The following is a 15001-nucleotide window of genomic DNA, read 5'->3' as shown; positions in this document are numbered from 1 at the left end:
GAAACACCTTTTTCTGTACTGTGTCCAGAATCATCCCTAGGAACAGCAGACGTGTCGTCGGAATCAGCTGCGATTTTGGAATATTTAGAATCCATCCGTGCTGTCGTAGTACTACTTGAGATAGTGCTACTCCGACCTCTAACTGTTCTCTGGACCTTGCCTGCTTACTTTGTGCCTTCCAATGCACAATGCAAACTACAGGTAGTACTGCAGGGCCCACACCCTTTTACTTGCCGTACAGAGCAGCTCTGGAGCTGTTACAGTGCCCAGCTGCTGCAAGAAATCAGCTTGAATGCTTCAGGGGCTGGGGCATAGCCAACATGAGCCCCACACCGAAGGAGGGTGGAGGTGTTTAATGCGAACTAGGGGTCATCCAAGCGCCGCAAAAGGCCGCCATTCCCTGCACGCCCCTTTTCTCTTTTCATATGCAGACGAGGGTTGAAGCCAACTTTGACCCACTGCTTGGATGACATCACCGTATGCAAATCCATCTGCTGCAGGCCTTCCCCCAGGAATGCTTGCACTAGTTGTTGCATTTGGTTTGTTGTTTGGGGGTGCTTCATTATTAGGCAGCCTTCTGCCCTCCCATGTTCATCTGAAAATATGTGTTCTCCCTGCAGTTGTTGTCCCAAGATGAGAGTTCCCTTGTGCTGCCTCAGTTGAATCTCCTTTACTTGACAGAGATGTGCCTGAGCAGCGGCCCTCCCCAGCCCTATCCCAAATCATACTTATTTTGCATAGGAGATACCATGGTCATGAAGATTGTTCTCCCAGGGTGAGGTTCATTCATTGCATTCTGGGTATGCTGACCCCTGTGATTTCCCCAAATGTGGGAAACTCGACTGCATTATTTGTGGTAGTGGGGGACTGTGTTTGTGCTTTCCTCTGGTCAGCTCTGGTAAAAGTCAGATTTATTTGTCTCAGATCTTCCTCTAGCCTTGTTCTTCTTTCGAGAGTTCCCTTGTGCTGCCTCAGTTGGATCTCCTTCACTTGACAGGGGGGTACCCGAGCAGCGACCCTCCCCAGCTCTAGCCCAACTTCTACTTACCTGGCAGGTGAGATACTATGATCATGTAGGTGCTTCTCCCAGGGCAAGGCTCACCCATTGCACTCTGGGTGTGCTGCTCCTGCGATTTCCCCAAATGTGGGAAACTTGACTGCATAATTTGTGTTTCCCCTGGTCGGCTCTCATATAATTCAGATCTCTTTGTCTCAGGTCTCTCTCCAGCCTAGTTTGCTGTCTGTTTCAACTTCTCTTTTCTTGAGCCGCTCCCTTCTATGCCCTTGCGCACTATCCTGACTTCTCCCGTCTGCTTACTTTGTGCCTTCCAATGCACAATGCAAACTACAGGTAGTGCTGCAGGGCCCACACCCTTTTACTTGCCGTTCAGAGCAGCTCTGGAGCTGTTACAGTGCCCAGCTGCTGCAAGAAATCAGCTTGAATGCTTCAGGGGCTGGGGCATAGCCAACATGAGCCCTACACCGAAGGAGGGTGGAGGTGTTTAATGCGAACTAGGGGTCATCCAAGCGCCGCAAAAGGCCGCCATGCCCTGCACGCCCCTTTTCTCTTTTCATATGCAGACGAGGGTTGAAGCCAACTTTGACCCACTGCTTGGATGACATCACCATATGCAAATCCATCTGCTGCAGGCCTTCCCCCAGGAATGCTTGTACTAGTTGTTGCATTTGGTTTGTTGTTTGGGGGTGCTTCAGTATTAGGCAGCCTTCTGCCCTCCCATGTTTATCTGGAAATATGTGTTCTCCCTGCAGTTGTTGTCCCCAGATGAGAGTTCCCTTGTGCTGCCTCAGTTGAATCTCCTTTACTTGACAGAGATGTGCCTGAGCAGCGGCCCTCCCCAGCCCTATCCCAAATCATACTTATTTTGCATAGGCGATACCATGGTCATGAAGATTGTTCTCCCAGGGTGAGGTTCATTCATTGCATTCTGGGTATGCTGACCCCTGTGATTTCCCCAAATGTGGGAAACTCGACTGCATTATTTGTGGTAGTGGGGGACTGTGTTTGTGCTTTCCTCTGGACAGCTCTGGTAAAAGTCAGATTTATTTGTCTCAGATCTTCCTCTAGCCTTGTTCTTCTTTCGAGAGTTCCCTTGTGCTGCCTCAGTTGGATCTCTTTCACTTGACAGGGGGGTGCCAGAGCAGCGACCCTCCCCAGCTCTAGCCCAACTCCTACTTACCTGCCAGGTGAGATACTTTGATCATGAAGGTGCTTCTCCCAGGGCAAGGCTCACCCATTGCACTCTGGGTGTGGTGCCCCTGCGATTTCCCCAAATGTGGGAAGCTTGACTGCATAATTTGTGTTTCCCCTGGTCGGCTCTCGTATTATTCAGATCTCTTTGTCTCAGGTCTCTCTCCAGCCTAGTTTGCTGTCTGTTTCCACTTCTTTTTTCATGAGCCCCTCCCTTTTATACCCTTGTGCACTATCCTGACTTCTCCTCCTGTCTGCTTACTTTGTGCCTTCCAATGCACAATGCAAACTACAGGTAGTGCTGCAGGGCCCACACCCTTTTACTTGCCGTACAGAGCAGCTCTGGAGCTGTTACAGTGCCCAGCTGCTGCAAGAAATCAGCTTGAATGCTTCAGGGGCTGGGGCATAGCCAACATGAGCCCCACACCGAAGGAGGGTGGAGGTGTTTAATGTGAACTAGGGGTCATCCAAGCGCCGCAAAAGGCCGCCATGCCCTGCACGCCCCTTTTCTCTTTTCATATGCAGACGAGGGTTGAAGCCAACTTTGACCCACTGCTTGGATGACATCACCGTATGCAAATCCATCTGCTGCAGGCCTTCCCCCAGGAATGCTTGCACTAGTTGTTGCATTTGGTTTGTTGTTTGGGGGTGCTTCAGTATTAGGCAGCCTTCTGCCCTCCCATGTTCATCTGAAAATATGTGTTCTCCCTGCAGTTGTTGTCCCCAGATGAGAGTTCCCTTGTGCTGCCTCAGTTGAATCTCCTTTACTTGACAGAGATGTGCCTGAGCAGCGGCCCTCCCCAGCCCTATCCCAAATCATACTTATTTTGCATAGGAGATACCATGGTCATGAAGATTGTTCTCCCAGGGTGAGGTTCATTCATTGCATTCTGGGTATGCTGACCCCTGTGATTTCCCCAAATGTTGGAAACTCGACTGCATTATTTGTGGTAGTGGGGGACTGTGTTTGTGCTTTCCTCTGGTCAGCTCTGGTAAAAGTCAGATTTATTTGTCTCAGATCTTCCTCTAGCCTTGTTCTTCTTTCGAGAGTTCCCTTGTGCTGCCTCAGTTGGATCTCTTTCACTTGACAGGGGGGTACCCGAGCAGCGACCCTCCCCAGCTCTAGCCCAACTTCTACTTACCTGGCAGGTGAGATACTATGATCATGTAGGTGCTTCTCCCAGGGCAAGGCTCACCCATTGCACTCTGGGTGTGCTGCTCCTGCGATTTCCCCAAATGTGGGAAACTTGACTGCATAATTTGTGTTTCCCCTGGTCGGCTCTCGTATAATTCATATCTCTTTGTCTCAGGTCTCTCTCCAGCCTAGTTTGCTGTCTGTTTCAACTTCTCTTTTCTTGAGCCGCTCCCTTCTATGCCCTTGCGCACTATCCTGACTTCTCCTGTCTGCTTACTTTGTGCCTTCCAATGCACAATGCAAACTACAGGTAGTGCTGCAGGGCCCACACCCTTTTACTTGCCGTTCAGAGCAGCTCTGGAGCTGTTACAGTGCCCAGCTGCTGCAATAAATCAGCTTGAATGCTTCAGGGGATGGGGCATGGCCAACATGAGCCCCACACCAAAGGAGGGTGGGGGTGTTTAATGCGAACTAGGGGTCATCCAAGCACCGCAAAAGGCCGCCATGCCCTGCACGCCCCTTTTCTCTTTTCATATGCAGATGAGGGTTGAAGCCAACTTTGACCCACTGCTTGGATGACATCACCGTATGCAAATCCGTCTTCTGCAGAACTTCCCCCAGGAATGCTTGCACTAGTTGTTGCATTTGGTTTATTGTTTGGGGGTGCTTCAGTATTAGGCAGCCTTCTGCCCTCCCATGTTCATCTGAAAATATGTGTTCTCCCTGCAGTTGTTGTCCCCAGATGAGAGTTCCCTTGTGCTGCCTCAGTTGAATCTCCTTTACTTGACAGAGTTGTGCATGAGCAGCGGCCCTCCCCAGCCCTATCCCAAATCATACTTATTTTGCATAGGAGATACCATGGTCATGAAGATTACTCTCCCAGGGTGAGGTTCATTCATTGCATTCTGGGTATGCTGACCCCTGTGATTTCCCCAAATGTGGGAAACGCGACTGCTTTATTTGTTGGTAGTGGGGGACTGTGTTTGTGTTTTCCTCTGGTCAGCTCTGGTAAAAGTCAGATTTCTTTGTTTCAGATCTTCCTCTAGCCTTGTTCTTCTTTCGAGAGTTTCCTTGTGCTGCCTCAGTTGGATCTCCTTCACTTGACATTGGGGTGCCCGAGCAGCGACCCTCCCCAGCTCTAGCCCAACTCCTACTTACCTGCCAGGTGAGATACTATGATCATGAAGGTGCTTCTCCCAGGGCAAGGCTCACCCATTGCACTCTGGGTGTGCTGCCCCTGCGATTTCCCCAAATGTGGGAAACTTGACTGCATAATTTGTGTTTCCCCTGGTCAGGTCTCGTATAATTCAGATCTCTTTGTCTCAGGTCTCTCTCCAGCCTAGTTTGCTGTCTGTTTCAACTTCTCTTTTCTTGAGCCGCTCCCTTTTATACCCTTGTGCACTATCCTGACTTCTCCTCCTGTCTGCTTACTTTGTGCCTTCCAATGCACAATGCAAACTACAGGTAGTGCTGCAGGGCCCACACCCTTTTACTTGCCTTACAGAACAGCTCTGGAGCTGTTACAGTGCCAAGCTGCTGCAAGAAATCAGCTTGAATGCTTCAGGGGATGGGGCATGGCCAACATGAGCCCCACACCGAAGGAGGGTGGGGGTGTTTAATGCGAACTAAGGGTCATCCAAGCGCCGCAAAAGGCCGCCATGCCCTGCATACCCCTTTTCTCTTTTCATATGCAGATGAGGGTTCCAGCCAACTTTGGCCCACTGCTTGGATGACATCACCGTATGCAATTCCGTCTTCTGCAGAACTTCCCCCAGGAATGCTTGTACTAGTTGTTGCATTTGGTTTGTTGTTTGGGGGTGCTTCAGTATTAGGCAGCCTTCTGCCCTCCCATGTTCATCTGAAAATATGTGTTCTCCCTGCAGTTGTTGTCCCCAGATGAGAGTTCCCTTGTGCTGCCTCAGTTGAATCTCCTTTACTTGACAGAGATGTGCATGAGCAGCGGCCCTCCCCAGCCCTATCCCAAATCATACTTATTTTGCATAGGAGATACCATGGTCATGAAGATTATTCTCCCAGGGTGATATTCATTCATTGCATTTTGGGTATGCTGACCCCTGTGATTTCCCCAAATGTGGGAAACTCGACTGCATTATTTGTGGTAGTGGGGGACTGTGTTTGTGCTTTCCTCTGGTCAGCTCTGGTAAAAGTCAGATTTCTTTGTCTCAGATTTTCCTCTAGCCTTGTTCTTCTTTTGAGAGTTCCCTTGTGCTGCCTCAGTTGGATCTCCTTCACTTTACAGGGGGGTACCCGAGCAGCGACCCTCCCCAACTCTCGCCCAACTCCTACTTACCTGCTAGGTGAGATACTATGATCATGAAGGTGCTTCTCCCAGGGCAAGGCTCACCCATTGCACTCTGGGTGTGCTGCTCCTGCCATTTCCCGAAATGTGGGAAACTTGACTGCATAATTTGTGTTTCCCCTGGTCGGCTTTCGTATAATTCAGATCTCTTTGTCTCAGGTCTCTCTCCAGCCTAGTTTGCTGTCTGTTTCCACTTCTCTTTTCTTGAGCCGCTCCCTTCTATGCCCTTGCGCACTATCCTGACTTCTCCTCCTTTCTGCTTACTTTGTGCCTTCCAACGCACAATGCGAACTACAGGTAGTGCTGCAGGGCCCACACCCTTTTACTTGCCTTACAGAGCAGCTCTGGAGCTGTTACAGTGCCCAGCTGCTGCAAGAAATCAGCTTGAATGCTTCAGGGGCTGGGGCATAGCCAACATGAGCCCCACACCGAAGGAGGGTGGAGGTGTTTAATGCAAACTAGGGGTCAGCCAAGTGCCGCAAAAGGCCACCATGCCCTGCACGCCCCTTTTCTCTTTTCATATGCAGACGAGGGTTGAAGCCAACTTTGACCCACTGCTTGGATGACATCACCATATGCAAATCTATCTGCTGCAGGCCTTCCCCCAGGAATGCTTGCATTAGTTGTTGCATTTGGTTTGTTGTTTGGGGGTGCTTCAGTATTAGGCAGCCTTCTGCCCTCCCATGTTCATCTGAAAATATGTGTTCTCCCTGCAGTTGTTGTCCCCAGATGAGAGTTCCCTTGTGCTGCCTCAGTTGAATCTCATTTACTTGACAGAGATGTGCCTGAGCAGCGGCCCTCCCCAGCCCTATCCCAAATCATACTTATTTTGCATAGGAGATACCATGGTCATGAAGATTGTTCTCCCAGGGTGAGGTTCATTCATTGCATTCTGGGTATGCTGACCCCTGTGATTTCCCCAAATTTGGGAAACTCGACTGCATTATTTGTGGTAGTGGGGGACTGTGTTTGTGCTTTCCTCTGGTCAGCTCTGGTAAAAGTCAGATTTCTTTGTCTCAGATCTTCCTCTAGCCTTGTTCTTCTTTCGAGAGTTTCCTTGTGCTGCCTCAGTTGGATCTCCTTCACTTGACAGGGGGGTGCCCGAGCAGCGACCCTCCCAAGCTCTAGCCCAACTCCTACTTACCTGCCAGGTGAGATACTATAATCAGGAAGGTGCTTCTCCCAGGGCAAGGCTCACCCATTGCACTCTGGGTGTGCTGCTCCTACGATTTCCCCAAATGTGGGACACTTGACTGCATAATTTGTGTTTCCTCTGGTCGGCTCTCGTATAATTCAGATCTCTTTGTCTCAGGTCTCTCTCCAGCCTAGTTTGCTGTCTGTTTCCACTTTTTTTTTTTCTTGAGCCCCTCCCTTCTATACCCTTGTGCACTATCCTGACTTCTCCTCCCGTCTGCTTACTTTGTGCCTTCCAATGCACAATGCAAACTACAGGTAGTGCTGCAGGGCCCACACCCTTTTACTTGCCTTACAGAGCAGCTCTGGAGCTGTTACAGTGCCCAGCTGCTGCAAGAAATCAGCTTGAATGCTTCATGGGATGGGGCATGGCCAACATGAGCCCCACACCAAAGGAGGGTGGGGGTGTTTAATGCGATCTAGGGGTCATCCAAGCAGCGCAAAAGGCCGCCATGCCCTGCACGCCCCTTTTCTCTTTTCATATGCAGATGAGGTTTGAAGCCAACTTTGACCCACTGCTTGGATAACATCACCATAAGCAAATCCATCTGCTGCAGGCCTTCCCCCAGGAATGCTTGCACTAGTTGTTGCATTTGGTTTGCTGTTTGGGGGTGCTTCAGTATTAGGCAGCCTTCTGCCCTCCCATGTTCATCTGAAAATATGTGTTCTCCCTGCAGTTGTTGTCCCCAGATGAGAGTTCCCTTGTGCTGCCTCAGTTGAATTTCCTTTACTTGACAGAGATGTGCCTGAGCAGCGGCCCTCCCCAGCCCTATCCCAAATCATACTTATTTTGCATAGGAGACACCATGGTCATGAAGATTGTTCACCCAGGGTGAGGTTCATTCATTGCATTCTGGGTATGCTGACCCCTGTGATTTCCCCAAATGTGGGAAACTCGCCTGCATTATTTGTGGTAGTGGGGGACTGTGTTTGTGTTTTCCGCTGGTCAGCTCTGGTAAAAGTCAGATTTCTTTGTCTCAGATCTTCCTCTAGCCTTGTTCTTCTTTCGAGAGTTCCATTGTGCTGCCTCAGTTGGATCTCCTCCACTTGACAGGGGGGTGCCCGAGCAGCGACCCTCCCCAGCTCTAGCCCAACTCCTACTTACCTGCCAGGTGAGATACTATGATCTTGAAGGTGCTTCTCCCAGGGCAAGGCTCACCCATTGCACTCTGGGTGTGCTGCTCCTGCGATTTCCCCAAATGTGGGAAACTTGACTGCATAATTTGTGTTTCCCCTGGTCGGCTCTCGTATAATTCAGATCTCTTTGTCTCAGGTCTCTCTCCAGCCTAGTTTGCTGTCTGTTTCAACTTCTCTTTTCTTGAGCCGCTCCCTTCTATGCCCTTGCGCACTATCCTGACTTCTCCCGTCTGCTTACTTTGTGCCTTCCAATGCACAATGCAAACTACAGGTAGTGCTGCAGGGCCCACACCCTTTTACTTGCCGTTCAGAGCAGCTCTGGAGCTGTTACAGTGCCCAGCTGCTGCAATAAATCAGCTTGAATGCTTCAGGGGATGGGGCATGGCCAACATGAGCCCCACACCAAAGGAGGGTGGGGGTGTTTAATGCGAACTAGGGGTCATCCAAGCACCGCAAAAGGCCGCCATGCCCTGCACGCCCCTTTTCTCTTTTCATATGCAGATGAGGGTTGAAGCCAACTTTGACCCACTGCTTGGATGACATCACCGTATGCAAATCCGTCTTCTGCAGAACTTCCCCCAGGAATGCTTGCACTAGTTGTTGCATTTGGTTTGTTGTTTGGGGGTGCTTCAGTATTAGGCAGCCTTCTGCCCTCCCATGTTCATCTGAAAATATGTGTTCTCCCTGCAGTTGTTGTCCCCAGATGAGAGTTCCCTTGTGCTGCCTCAGTTGAATCTCCTTTACTTGACAGAGATGTGCCTGAGCAGCGGCCCTCCCCAGCCCTATCCCAAATCATACTTATTTTGCATAGGAGATACCATGGTCATGAAGATTGTTCTCCCAGGGTGAGGTTCATTCATTGCATTCTGGGTATGCTGACCCCTGTGATTTCCCCAAATGTGGGAAACTCGACTGCTTTATTTGTGGTAGTGGGGGACTGTGTTTGTGCTTTCCTCTGGTCAGCTCTGGTAAAAGTCAGATTTCTTTGTCTCAGATCTTCCTTTAGCCTTGTTCTTCTTTCGAGAGTTCCCTTGTGCTGCCTCAGTTGGATCTCCTTCACTTGACAGGGGGGTACCCGAGCAGCGACCCTCCCCAGCTCTAGCCCAACTTCTACTTACCTGGCAGGTGAGATGCTTCTCCCAGGGCAAGGCTCACCCATTGCACTCTGGGTGTGCTGCTCCTGCGATTTCCCCAAATGTGGGAAACTTGACTGCATAATTTGTGTTTCCCCTGGTCGGCTCTCGTATAATTCATATCTCTTTGTCTCAGGTCTCTCTCCAGCCTAGTTTGCTGTCTGTTTCAACTTCTCTTTTCTTGAGCCGCTCCCTTCTATGCCCTTGCGCACTATCCTGACTTCTCCTGTCTGCTTACTTTGTGCCTTCCAATGCACAATGCAAACTACAGGTAGTGCTGCAGGGCCCACACCCTTTTACTTGCCGTTCAGAGCAGCTCTGGAGCTGTTACAGTGCCCAGCTGCTGCAATAAATCAGCTTGAATGCTTCAGGGGATGGGGCATGGCCAACATGAGCCCCACACCAAAGGAGGATGGGGGTGTTTAATGCGAACTAGGGGTCATCCAAGCACCGCAAAAGGCCGCCATGCCCTGCACGCCCCTTTTCTCTTTTCATATGCAGATGAGGGTTGAAGCCAACTTTGACCCACTGCTTGGATGACATCACCGTATGCAAATCCGTCTTCTGCAGAACTTCCCCCAGGAATGCTTGCACTAGTTGTTGCATTTGGTTTATTGTTTGGGGGTGCTTCAGTATTAGGCAGCCTTCTGCCCTCCCATGTTCATCTGAAAATATGTGTTCTCCCTGCAGTTGTTGTCCCCAGATGAGAGTTCCCTTGTGCTGCCTCAGTTGAATCTCCTTTACTTGACAGAGTTGTGCATGAGCAGCGGCCCTCCCTAGCCCTATCCCAAATCATACTTATTTTGCATAGGAGATACCATGGTCATGAAGATTACTCTCCCAGGGTGAGGTTCATTCATTGCATTCTGGGTATGCTGACCCCTGTGATTTCCCCAAATGTGGGAAACGCGACTGCTTTATTTGTTGGTAGTGGGGGACTGTGTTTGTGTTTTCCTCTGGTCAGCTCTGGTAAAAGTCAGATTTCTTTGTTTCAGATCTTCCTCTAGCCTTGTTCTTCTTTCGAGAGTTTCCTTGTGCTGCCTCAGTTGGATCTCCTTCACTTGACATTGGGGTGCCCGAGCAGCCACCCTCCCCAGCTCTAGCCCAACTCCTACTTACCTGCCAGGTGAGATACTATGATCATGAAGGTGCTTCTCCCAGGGCAAGGCTCACCCATTGCACTCTGGGTGTGCTGCCCCTGCGATTTCCCCAAATGTTGGAAACTTGACTGCATAATTTGTGTTTCCCCTGGTCAGGTCTCGTATAATTCAGATCTCTTTGTCTCAGGTCTCTCTCCAGCCTAGTTTGCTGTCTGTTTCAACTTCTCTTTTCTTGAGCCGCTCCCTTTTATACCCTTGTGCACTATCCTGACTTCTCCTCCTGTCTGCTTACTTTGTGCCTTCCAATGCACAATGCAAACTACAGGTAGTGCTGCAGGGCCCACACCCTTTTACTTGCCTTACAGAACAGCTCTGGAGCTGTTACAGTGCCAAGCTGCTGCAAGAAATCAGCTTGAATGCTTCAGGGGATGGGGCATGGCCAACATGAGCCCCACACCGAAGGAGGGTGGGGGTGTTTAATGCGAACTAAGGGTCATCCAAGCGCCGCAAAAGGCCGCCATGCCCTGCATACCCCTTTTCTCTTTTCATATGCAGATGAGGGTTCCAGCCAACTTTGGCCCACTGCTTGGATGACATCACCGTATGCAATTCCGTCTTCTGCAGAACTTCCCCCAGGAATGCTTGTACTAGTAGTTGCATTTGGTTTGTTGTTTGGGGGTGCTTCAGTATTAGGCAGCCTTCTGCCCTCCCATGTTCATCTGAAAATATGTGTTCTCCCTGCAGTTGTTGTCCCCAGATGAGAGTTCCCTTGTGCTGCCTCAGTTGAATCTCCTTTACTTGACAGAGATGTGCCTGAGCAGCGGACCTCCCCAGCCCTATCCCAAATCATACTTATTTTGCATAGGAGATACCATGGTCATGAAGATTGTTCTCCCAGGGTGAGGTTCATTCATTGCATTCTGGGTATGCTGACCCCTGTGATTTCCCCAAATGTGGGAAACTCGACTGCATTATTTGTGGTAGTGGGGGACTGTGTTTGTGCTTTCCTCTGGTCAGCTCTGGTAAAAGTCAGATTTATTTGTCTCAGATCTTCCTCTAGCCTTGTTCTTCTTTCGAGAGTTCCCTTGTGCTGCCTCAGTTGGATCTCTTTCACTTGACAGGGGGGTGCCCGAGCAGCGACCCTCCCCAGCTCTAGCCCAACTCCTACTTACCTGCCAGGTGAGATACTATGATCATGAAGGTGCTTCTCCCAGGGCAAGGCTCACCCATTGCACTCTGATTTCCCCAAATGTGGGAAGCTTGACTGCATAATTTGTGTTTCCCCTGGTCGGCTCTCGTATAATTCAGATCTCTTTGTCTCAGGTCTCTCTCCAGCCTAGTTTGCTGTCTGTTTCCACTTCTTTTTTCATGAGCCCCTCCCTTTTATACCCTTGTGCACTATCCTGACTTCTCCTCCTGTCTGCTTACTTTGTGCCTTCCAATGCACAATGCAAACTACAGGTAGTGCTGCAGGGCCCACACCCTTTTACTTGCCGTACAGAGCAGCTCTGGAGCTGTTACAGTGCCCAGCTGCTGCAAGAAATCAGCTTGAATGCTTCAGGGGCTGGGGCATAGCCAACATGAGCCCCACACCGAAGGAGGGTGGAGGTGTTTAATGCGAACTAGGGGTCATCCAAGCGCCGCAAAAGGCCGCTATGCTCTGCACGCCCCTTTTCTCTTTTCATATGCAGACGAGGGTTGAAGCCAACTTTGACCCACTGCTTGGATGACATCACTGTATGCAATTCCATCTGCTGCAGGCCTTCCCCCAGGAATGCTTGCACTAGTTGTTGCATTTGGTTTGTTGTTTGGGGGTGCTTCAGTATTAGGCAGCCTTCTGCCCTCCCATGTTCATCTGAAAATATGTGTTCTCCCTGCAGTTGTTGTCCCCAGATGAGAGTTCCCTTGTGCTGCCTCAGTTGAATCTCCTTTACTTGACAGAGATGTGCCTGAGCAGCGGCCCTCCCCAGCCCTATCCCAAATCATACTTATTTTGCATAGGAGATACCATGGTCATGAAGATTGTTCTCCCAGGGTGAGGTTCATTCATTGCATTCTGGGTATGCTGATCCCTGTGATTTCCCCAAATGTGGGAAACTCGACTGCTTTATTTGTGGTAGTGGGGGACTGTGTTTGTGCTTTCCTCTGGTCAGCTCTGGTAAAAGTCAGATTTCTTTGTCTCAGATCTTCCTTTAGCCTTGTTCTTCTTTCGAGAGTTCCCTTGTGCTGCCTCAGTTGGATCTCCTTCACTTGACAGGGGGGTACCCGAGCAGCGACCCTCCCCAGCTCTAGCCCAACTTCTACTTACCTGGCAGGTGAGATACTATGATCATGTAGGTGCTTCTCCCAGGGCAAGGCTCACCCATTGCACTCTGGGTGTGCTGCTCCTGCGATTTCCCCAAATGTGGGAAACTTGACTGCATAATTTGTGTTTCCCCTGGTCGGCTCTCGTATAATTCATATCTCTTTGTCTCAGGTCTCTCTCCAGCCTAGTTTGCTGTCTGTTTCAACTTCTCTTTTCTTGAGCCGCTCCCTTCTATGCCCTTGCGCACTATCCTGACTTCTCCTGTCTGCTTACTTTGTGCCTTCCAATGCACAATGCAAACTACAGGTAGTGCTGCAGGGCCCACACCCTTTTACTTGCCGTTCAGAGCAGCTCTGGAGCTGTTACAGTGCCCAGCTGCTGCAATAAATCAGCTTGAATGCTTCAGGGGATGGGGCATGGCCAACATGAGCCCCACACCAAAGGAGGGTGGGGGTGTTTAATGCGAACTAGGGGTCATCCAAGCACCGCAAAAGGCCGCCATGCCCTGCACGCCCCTTTTCTCTTTTCATATGCAGATGAGGGTTGAAGCCAACTTTGACCCACTGCTTGGATGACATCACCGTATGCAAATCCGTCTTCTGCAGAACTTCCCCCAGGAATGCTTGCACTAGTTGTTGCATTTGGTTTATTGTTTGGGGGTGCTTCAGTATTAGGCAGCCTTCTGCCCTCCCATGTTCATCTGAAAATATGTGTTCTCCCTGCAGTTGTTGTCCCCAGATGAGAGTTCCCTTGTGCTGCCTCAGTTGAATCTCCTTTACTTGACAGAGTTGTGCATGAGCAGCGGCCCTCCCCAGCCCTATCCCAAATCATACTTATTTTGCATAGGAGATACCATGGTCATGAAGATTACTCTCCCAGGGTGAGGTTCATTCATTGCATTCTGGGTATGCTGACCCCTGTGATTTCCCCAAATGTGGGAAACGCGACTGCTTTATTTGTTGGTAGTGGGGGACTGTGTTTGTGTTTTCCTCTGGTCAGCTCTGGTAAAAGTCAGATTTCTTTGTTTCAGATCTTCCTCTAGCCTTGTTCTTCTTTCGAGAGTTTCCTTGTGCTGCCTCAGTTGGATCTCCTTCACTTGACATTGGGGTGCCCGAGCAGCGACCCTCCCCAGCTCTAGCCCAACTCCTACTTACCTGCCAGGTGAGATACTATGATCATGAAGGTGCTTCTCCCAGGGCAAGGCTCACCCATTGCACTCTGGGTGTGCTGCCCCTGCGATTTCCCCAAATGTGGGAAACTTGACTGCATAATTTGTGTTTCCCCTGGTCAGGTCTCGTATAATTCAGATCTCTTTGTCTCAGGTCTCTCTCCAGCCTAGTTTGCTGTCTGTTTCAACTTCTCTTTTCTTGAGCCGCTCCCTTTTATACCCTTGTGCACTATCCTGACTTCTCCTCCTGTCTGCTTACTTTGTGCCTTCCAATGCACAATGCAAACTACAGGTAGTGCTGCAGGGCCCACACCCTTTTACTTGCCTTACAGAACAGCTCTGGAGCTGTTACAGTGCCAAGCTGCTGCAAGAAATCAGCTTGAATGCTTCAGGGGATGGGGCATGGCCAACATGAGCCCCACACCGAAGGAGGGTGGGGGTGTTTAATGCGAACTAAGGGTCATCCAAGCGCCGCAAAAGGCCGCCATGCCCTGCATACCCCTTTTCTCTTTTCATATGCAGATGAGGGTTCCAGCCAACTTTGGCCCACTGCTTGGATGACATCACCGTATGCAATTCCGTCTTCTGCAGAACTTCCCCCAGGAATGCTTGTACTAGTTGTTGCATTTGGTTTGTTGTTTGGGGGTGCTTCAGTATTAGGCAGCCTTCTGCCCTCCCATGTTCATCTGAAAATATGTGTTCTCCCTGCAGTTGTTGTCCCCAGATGAGAGTTCCCTTGTGCTGCCTCAGTTGAATCTCCTTTACTTGACAGAGATGTGCATGAGCAGCGGCCCTCCCCAGCCCTATCCCAAATCATACTTATTTTGCATAGGAGATACCATGGTCATGAAGATTGTTCTCCCAGGGTGATATTCATTCATTGCATTTTGGGTATGCTGACCCCTGTGATTTCCCCAAATGTGGGAAACTCGACTGCATTATTTGTGGTAGTGGGGGACTGTGTTTGTGCTTTCCTCTGGTCAGCTCTGGTAAAAGTCAGATTTCTTTGTCTCAGATTTTCCTCTAGCCTTGTTCTTCTTTCGAGAGTTCCCTTGTGCTGCCTCAGTTGGATCTCCTTCACTTTACAGGGGGGTACCCGAGCAGCGACCCTCCCCAACTCTCGCCCAACTCCTACTTACCTGCTAGGTGAGATACTATGATCATGAAGGTGCTTCTCCCAGGGCAAGGCTCACCCATTGCACTCTGGGTGTGCTGCTCCTGCCATTTCCCGAAATGTGGGAAACTTGACTGCATAATTTGTGTTTCCCCTGGTCGGCTTTCGTATAATTCAGATCTCTTT

At 50.0% G+C, this 15001-nt stretch overlaps 21 non-coding genes and 4 pseudogenes across 21 annotated transcripts; all 25 read left to right on the top strand.

Annotated features, from left to right (window-relative positions):
• Positions 1-724: 724 nt before the first annotated feature.
• Positions 725-888, top strand: LOC135013961 (U1 spliceosomal RNA). Its single transcript, XR_010212548.1, has one exon. It is a non-coding gene; the product is annotated as a U1 spliceosomal RNA (small nuclear RNA).
• Positions 889-1040: 152 nt separating this feature from the next.
• On the top strand, positions 1041-1182 carry LOC135013998 (U1 spliceosomal RNA; annotated as a pseudogene).
• Positions 1183-1874: 692 nt separating this feature from the next.
• On the top strand, positions 1875-2038 carry LOC135013927 (U1 spliceosomal RNA). The gene has a single exon (XR_010212514.1). It is a non-coding gene; the product is annotated as a U1 spliceosomal RNA (small nuclear RNA).
• Positions 2039-2190: 152 nt separating this feature from the next.
• On the top strand, positions 2191-2353 carry LOC135014165 (U1 spliceosomal RNA). The gene has a single exon (XR_010212722.1). It is a non-coding gene; the product is annotated as a U1 spliceosomal RNA (small nuclear RNA).
• Positions 2354-3027: 674 nt separating this feature from the next.
• On the top strand, positions 3028-3191 carry LOC135013933 (U1 spliceosomal RNA). Its single transcript, XR_010212520.1, has one exon. It is a non-coding gene; the product is annotated as a U1 spliceosomal RNA (small nuclear RNA).
• A 152-nt stretch (positions 3192-3343) lies between these two features.
• On the top strand, positions 3344-3485 carry LOC135014001 (U1 spliceosomal RNA; annotated as a pseudogene).
• A 692-nt stretch (positions 3486-4177) lies between these two features.
• LOC135014055 (U1 spliceosomal RNA) lies at positions 4178-4342 on the top strand. Its single transcript, XR_010212634.1, has one exon. It is a non-coding gene; the product is annotated as a U1 spliceosomal RNA (small nuclear RNA).
• A 152-nt stretch (positions 4343-4494) lies between these two features.
• LOC135014044 (U1 spliceosomal RNA) lies at positions 4495-4657 on the top strand. Its single transcript, XR_010212623.1, has one exon. It is a non-coding gene; the product is annotated as a U1 spliceosomal RNA (small nuclear RNA).
• A 674-nt stretch (positions 4658-5331) lies between these two features.
• On the top strand, positions 5332-5495 carry LOC135013956 (U1 spliceosomal RNA). Its single transcript, XR_010212543.1, has one exon. It is a non-coding gene; the product is annotated as a U1 spliceosomal RNA (small nuclear RNA).
• A 152-nt stretch (positions 5496-5647) lies between these two features.
• Positions 5648-5810, top strand: LOC135014162 (U1 spliceosomal RNA). Its single transcript, XR_010212719.1, has one exon. It is a non-coding gene; the product is annotated as a U1 spliceosomal RNA (small nuclear RNA).
• A 674-nt stretch (positions 5811-6484) lies between these two features.
• Positions 6485-6648, top strand: LOC135014189 (U1 spliceosomal RNA). Its single transcript, XR_010212740.1, has one exon. It is a non-coding gene; the product is annotated as a U1 spliceosomal RNA (small nuclear RNA).
• Positions 6649-6800: 152 nt separating this feature from the next.
• LOC135014112 (U1 spliceosomal RNA) lies at positions 6801-6963 on the top strand. Its single transcript, XR_010212682.1, has one exon. It is a non-coding gene; the product is annotated as a U1 spliceosomal RNA (small nuclear RNA).
• A 676-nt stretch (positions 6964-7639) lies between these two features.
• Positions 7640-7803, top strand: LOC135013971 (U1 spliceosomal RNA). The gene has a single exon (XR_010212557.1). It is a non-coding gene; the product is annotated as a U1 spliceosomal RNA (small nuclear RNA).
• Positions 7804-7955: 152 nt separating this feature from the next.
• On the top strand, positions 7956-8118 carry LOC135014096 (U1 spliceosomal RNA). Its single transcript, XR_010212669.1, has one exon. It is a non-coding gene; the product is annotated as a U1 spliceosomal RNA (small nuclear RNA).
• Positions 8119-8789: 671 nt separating this feature from the next.
• On the top strand, positions 8790-8953 carry LOC135014199 (U1 spliceosomal RNA). Its single transcript, XR_010212750.1, has one exon. It is a non-coding gene; the product is annotated as a U1 spliceosomal RNA (small nuclear RNA).
• A 152-nt stretch (positions 8954-9105) lies between these two features.
• On the top strand, positions 9106-9230 carry LOC135014177 (U1 spliceosomal RNA; annotated as a pseudogene).
• Positions 9231-9922: 692 nt separating this feature from the next.
• Positions 9923-10087, top strand: LOC135014053 (U1 spliceosomal RNA). Its single transcript, XR_010212632.1, has one exon. It is a non-coding gene; the product is annotated as a U1 spliceosomal RNA (small nuclear RNA).
• Positions 10088-10239: 152 nt separating this feature from the next.
• On the top strand, positions 10240-10402 carry LOC135014143 (U1 spliceosomal RNA). The gene has a single exon (XR_010212703.1). It is a non-coding gene; the product is annotated as a U1 spliceosomal RNA (small nuclear RNA).
• A 674-nt stretch (positions 10403-11076) lies between these two features.
• Positions 11077-11240, top strand: LOC135013950 (U1 spliceosomal RNA). Its single transcript, XR_010212537.1, has one exon. It is a non-coding gene; the product is annotated as a U1 spliceosomal RNA (small nuclear RNA).
• Positions 11241-12212: 972 nt separating this feature from the next.
• Positions 12213-12376, top strand: LOC135013930 (U1 spliceosomal RNA). Its single transcript, XR_010212517.1, has one exon. It is a non-coding gene; the product is annotated as a U1 spliceosomal RNA (small nuclear RNA).
• Positions 12377-12528: 152 nt separating this feature from the next.
• Positions 12529-12670, top strand: LOC135014000 (U1 spliceosomal RNA; annotated as a pseudogene).
• A 692-nt stretch (positions 12671-13362) lies between these two features.
• Positions 13363-13527, top strand: LOC135014052 (U1 spliceosomal RNA). The gene has a single exon (XR_010212631.1). It is a non-coding gene; the product is annotated as a U1 spliceosomal RNA (small nuclear RNA).
• A 152-nt stretch (positions 13528-13679) lies between these two features.
• Positions 13680-13842, top strand: LOC135014042 (U1 spliceosomal RNA). Its single transcript, XR_010212621.1, has one exon. It is a non-coding gene; the product is annotated as a U1 spliceosomal RNA (small nuclear RNA).
• Positions 13843-14516: 674 nt separating this feature from the next.
• Positions 14517-14680, top strand: LOC135013942 (U1 spliceosomal RNA). The gene has a single exon (XR_010212529.1). It is a non-coding gene; the product is annotated as a U1 spliceosomal RNA (small nuclear RNA).
• A 152-nt stretch (positions 14681-14832) lies between these two features.
• Positions 14833-14995, top strand: LOC135014161 (U1 spliceosomal RNA). Its single transcript, XR_010212718.1, has one exon. It is a non-coding gene; the product is annotated as a U1 spliceosomal RNA (small nuclear RNA).
• Positions 14996-15001: the final 6 nt, after the last annotated feature.

Source organism: Pseudophryne corroboree, unplaced genomic scaffold (assembly GCF_028390025.1).
Source record: "Pseudophryne corroboree isolate aPseCor3 unplaced genomic scaffold, aPseCor3.hap2 scaffold_279, whole genome shotgun sequence".
Lineage (NCBI taxonomy): Eukaryota > Metazoa > Chordata > Amphibia > Anura > Myobatrachidae > Pseudophryne > Pseudophryne corroboree.
The sequence above is the reverse complement of the archived record's forward strand: the minus strand, read 5'-3'. Positions and strand labels throughout refer to the sequence as shown.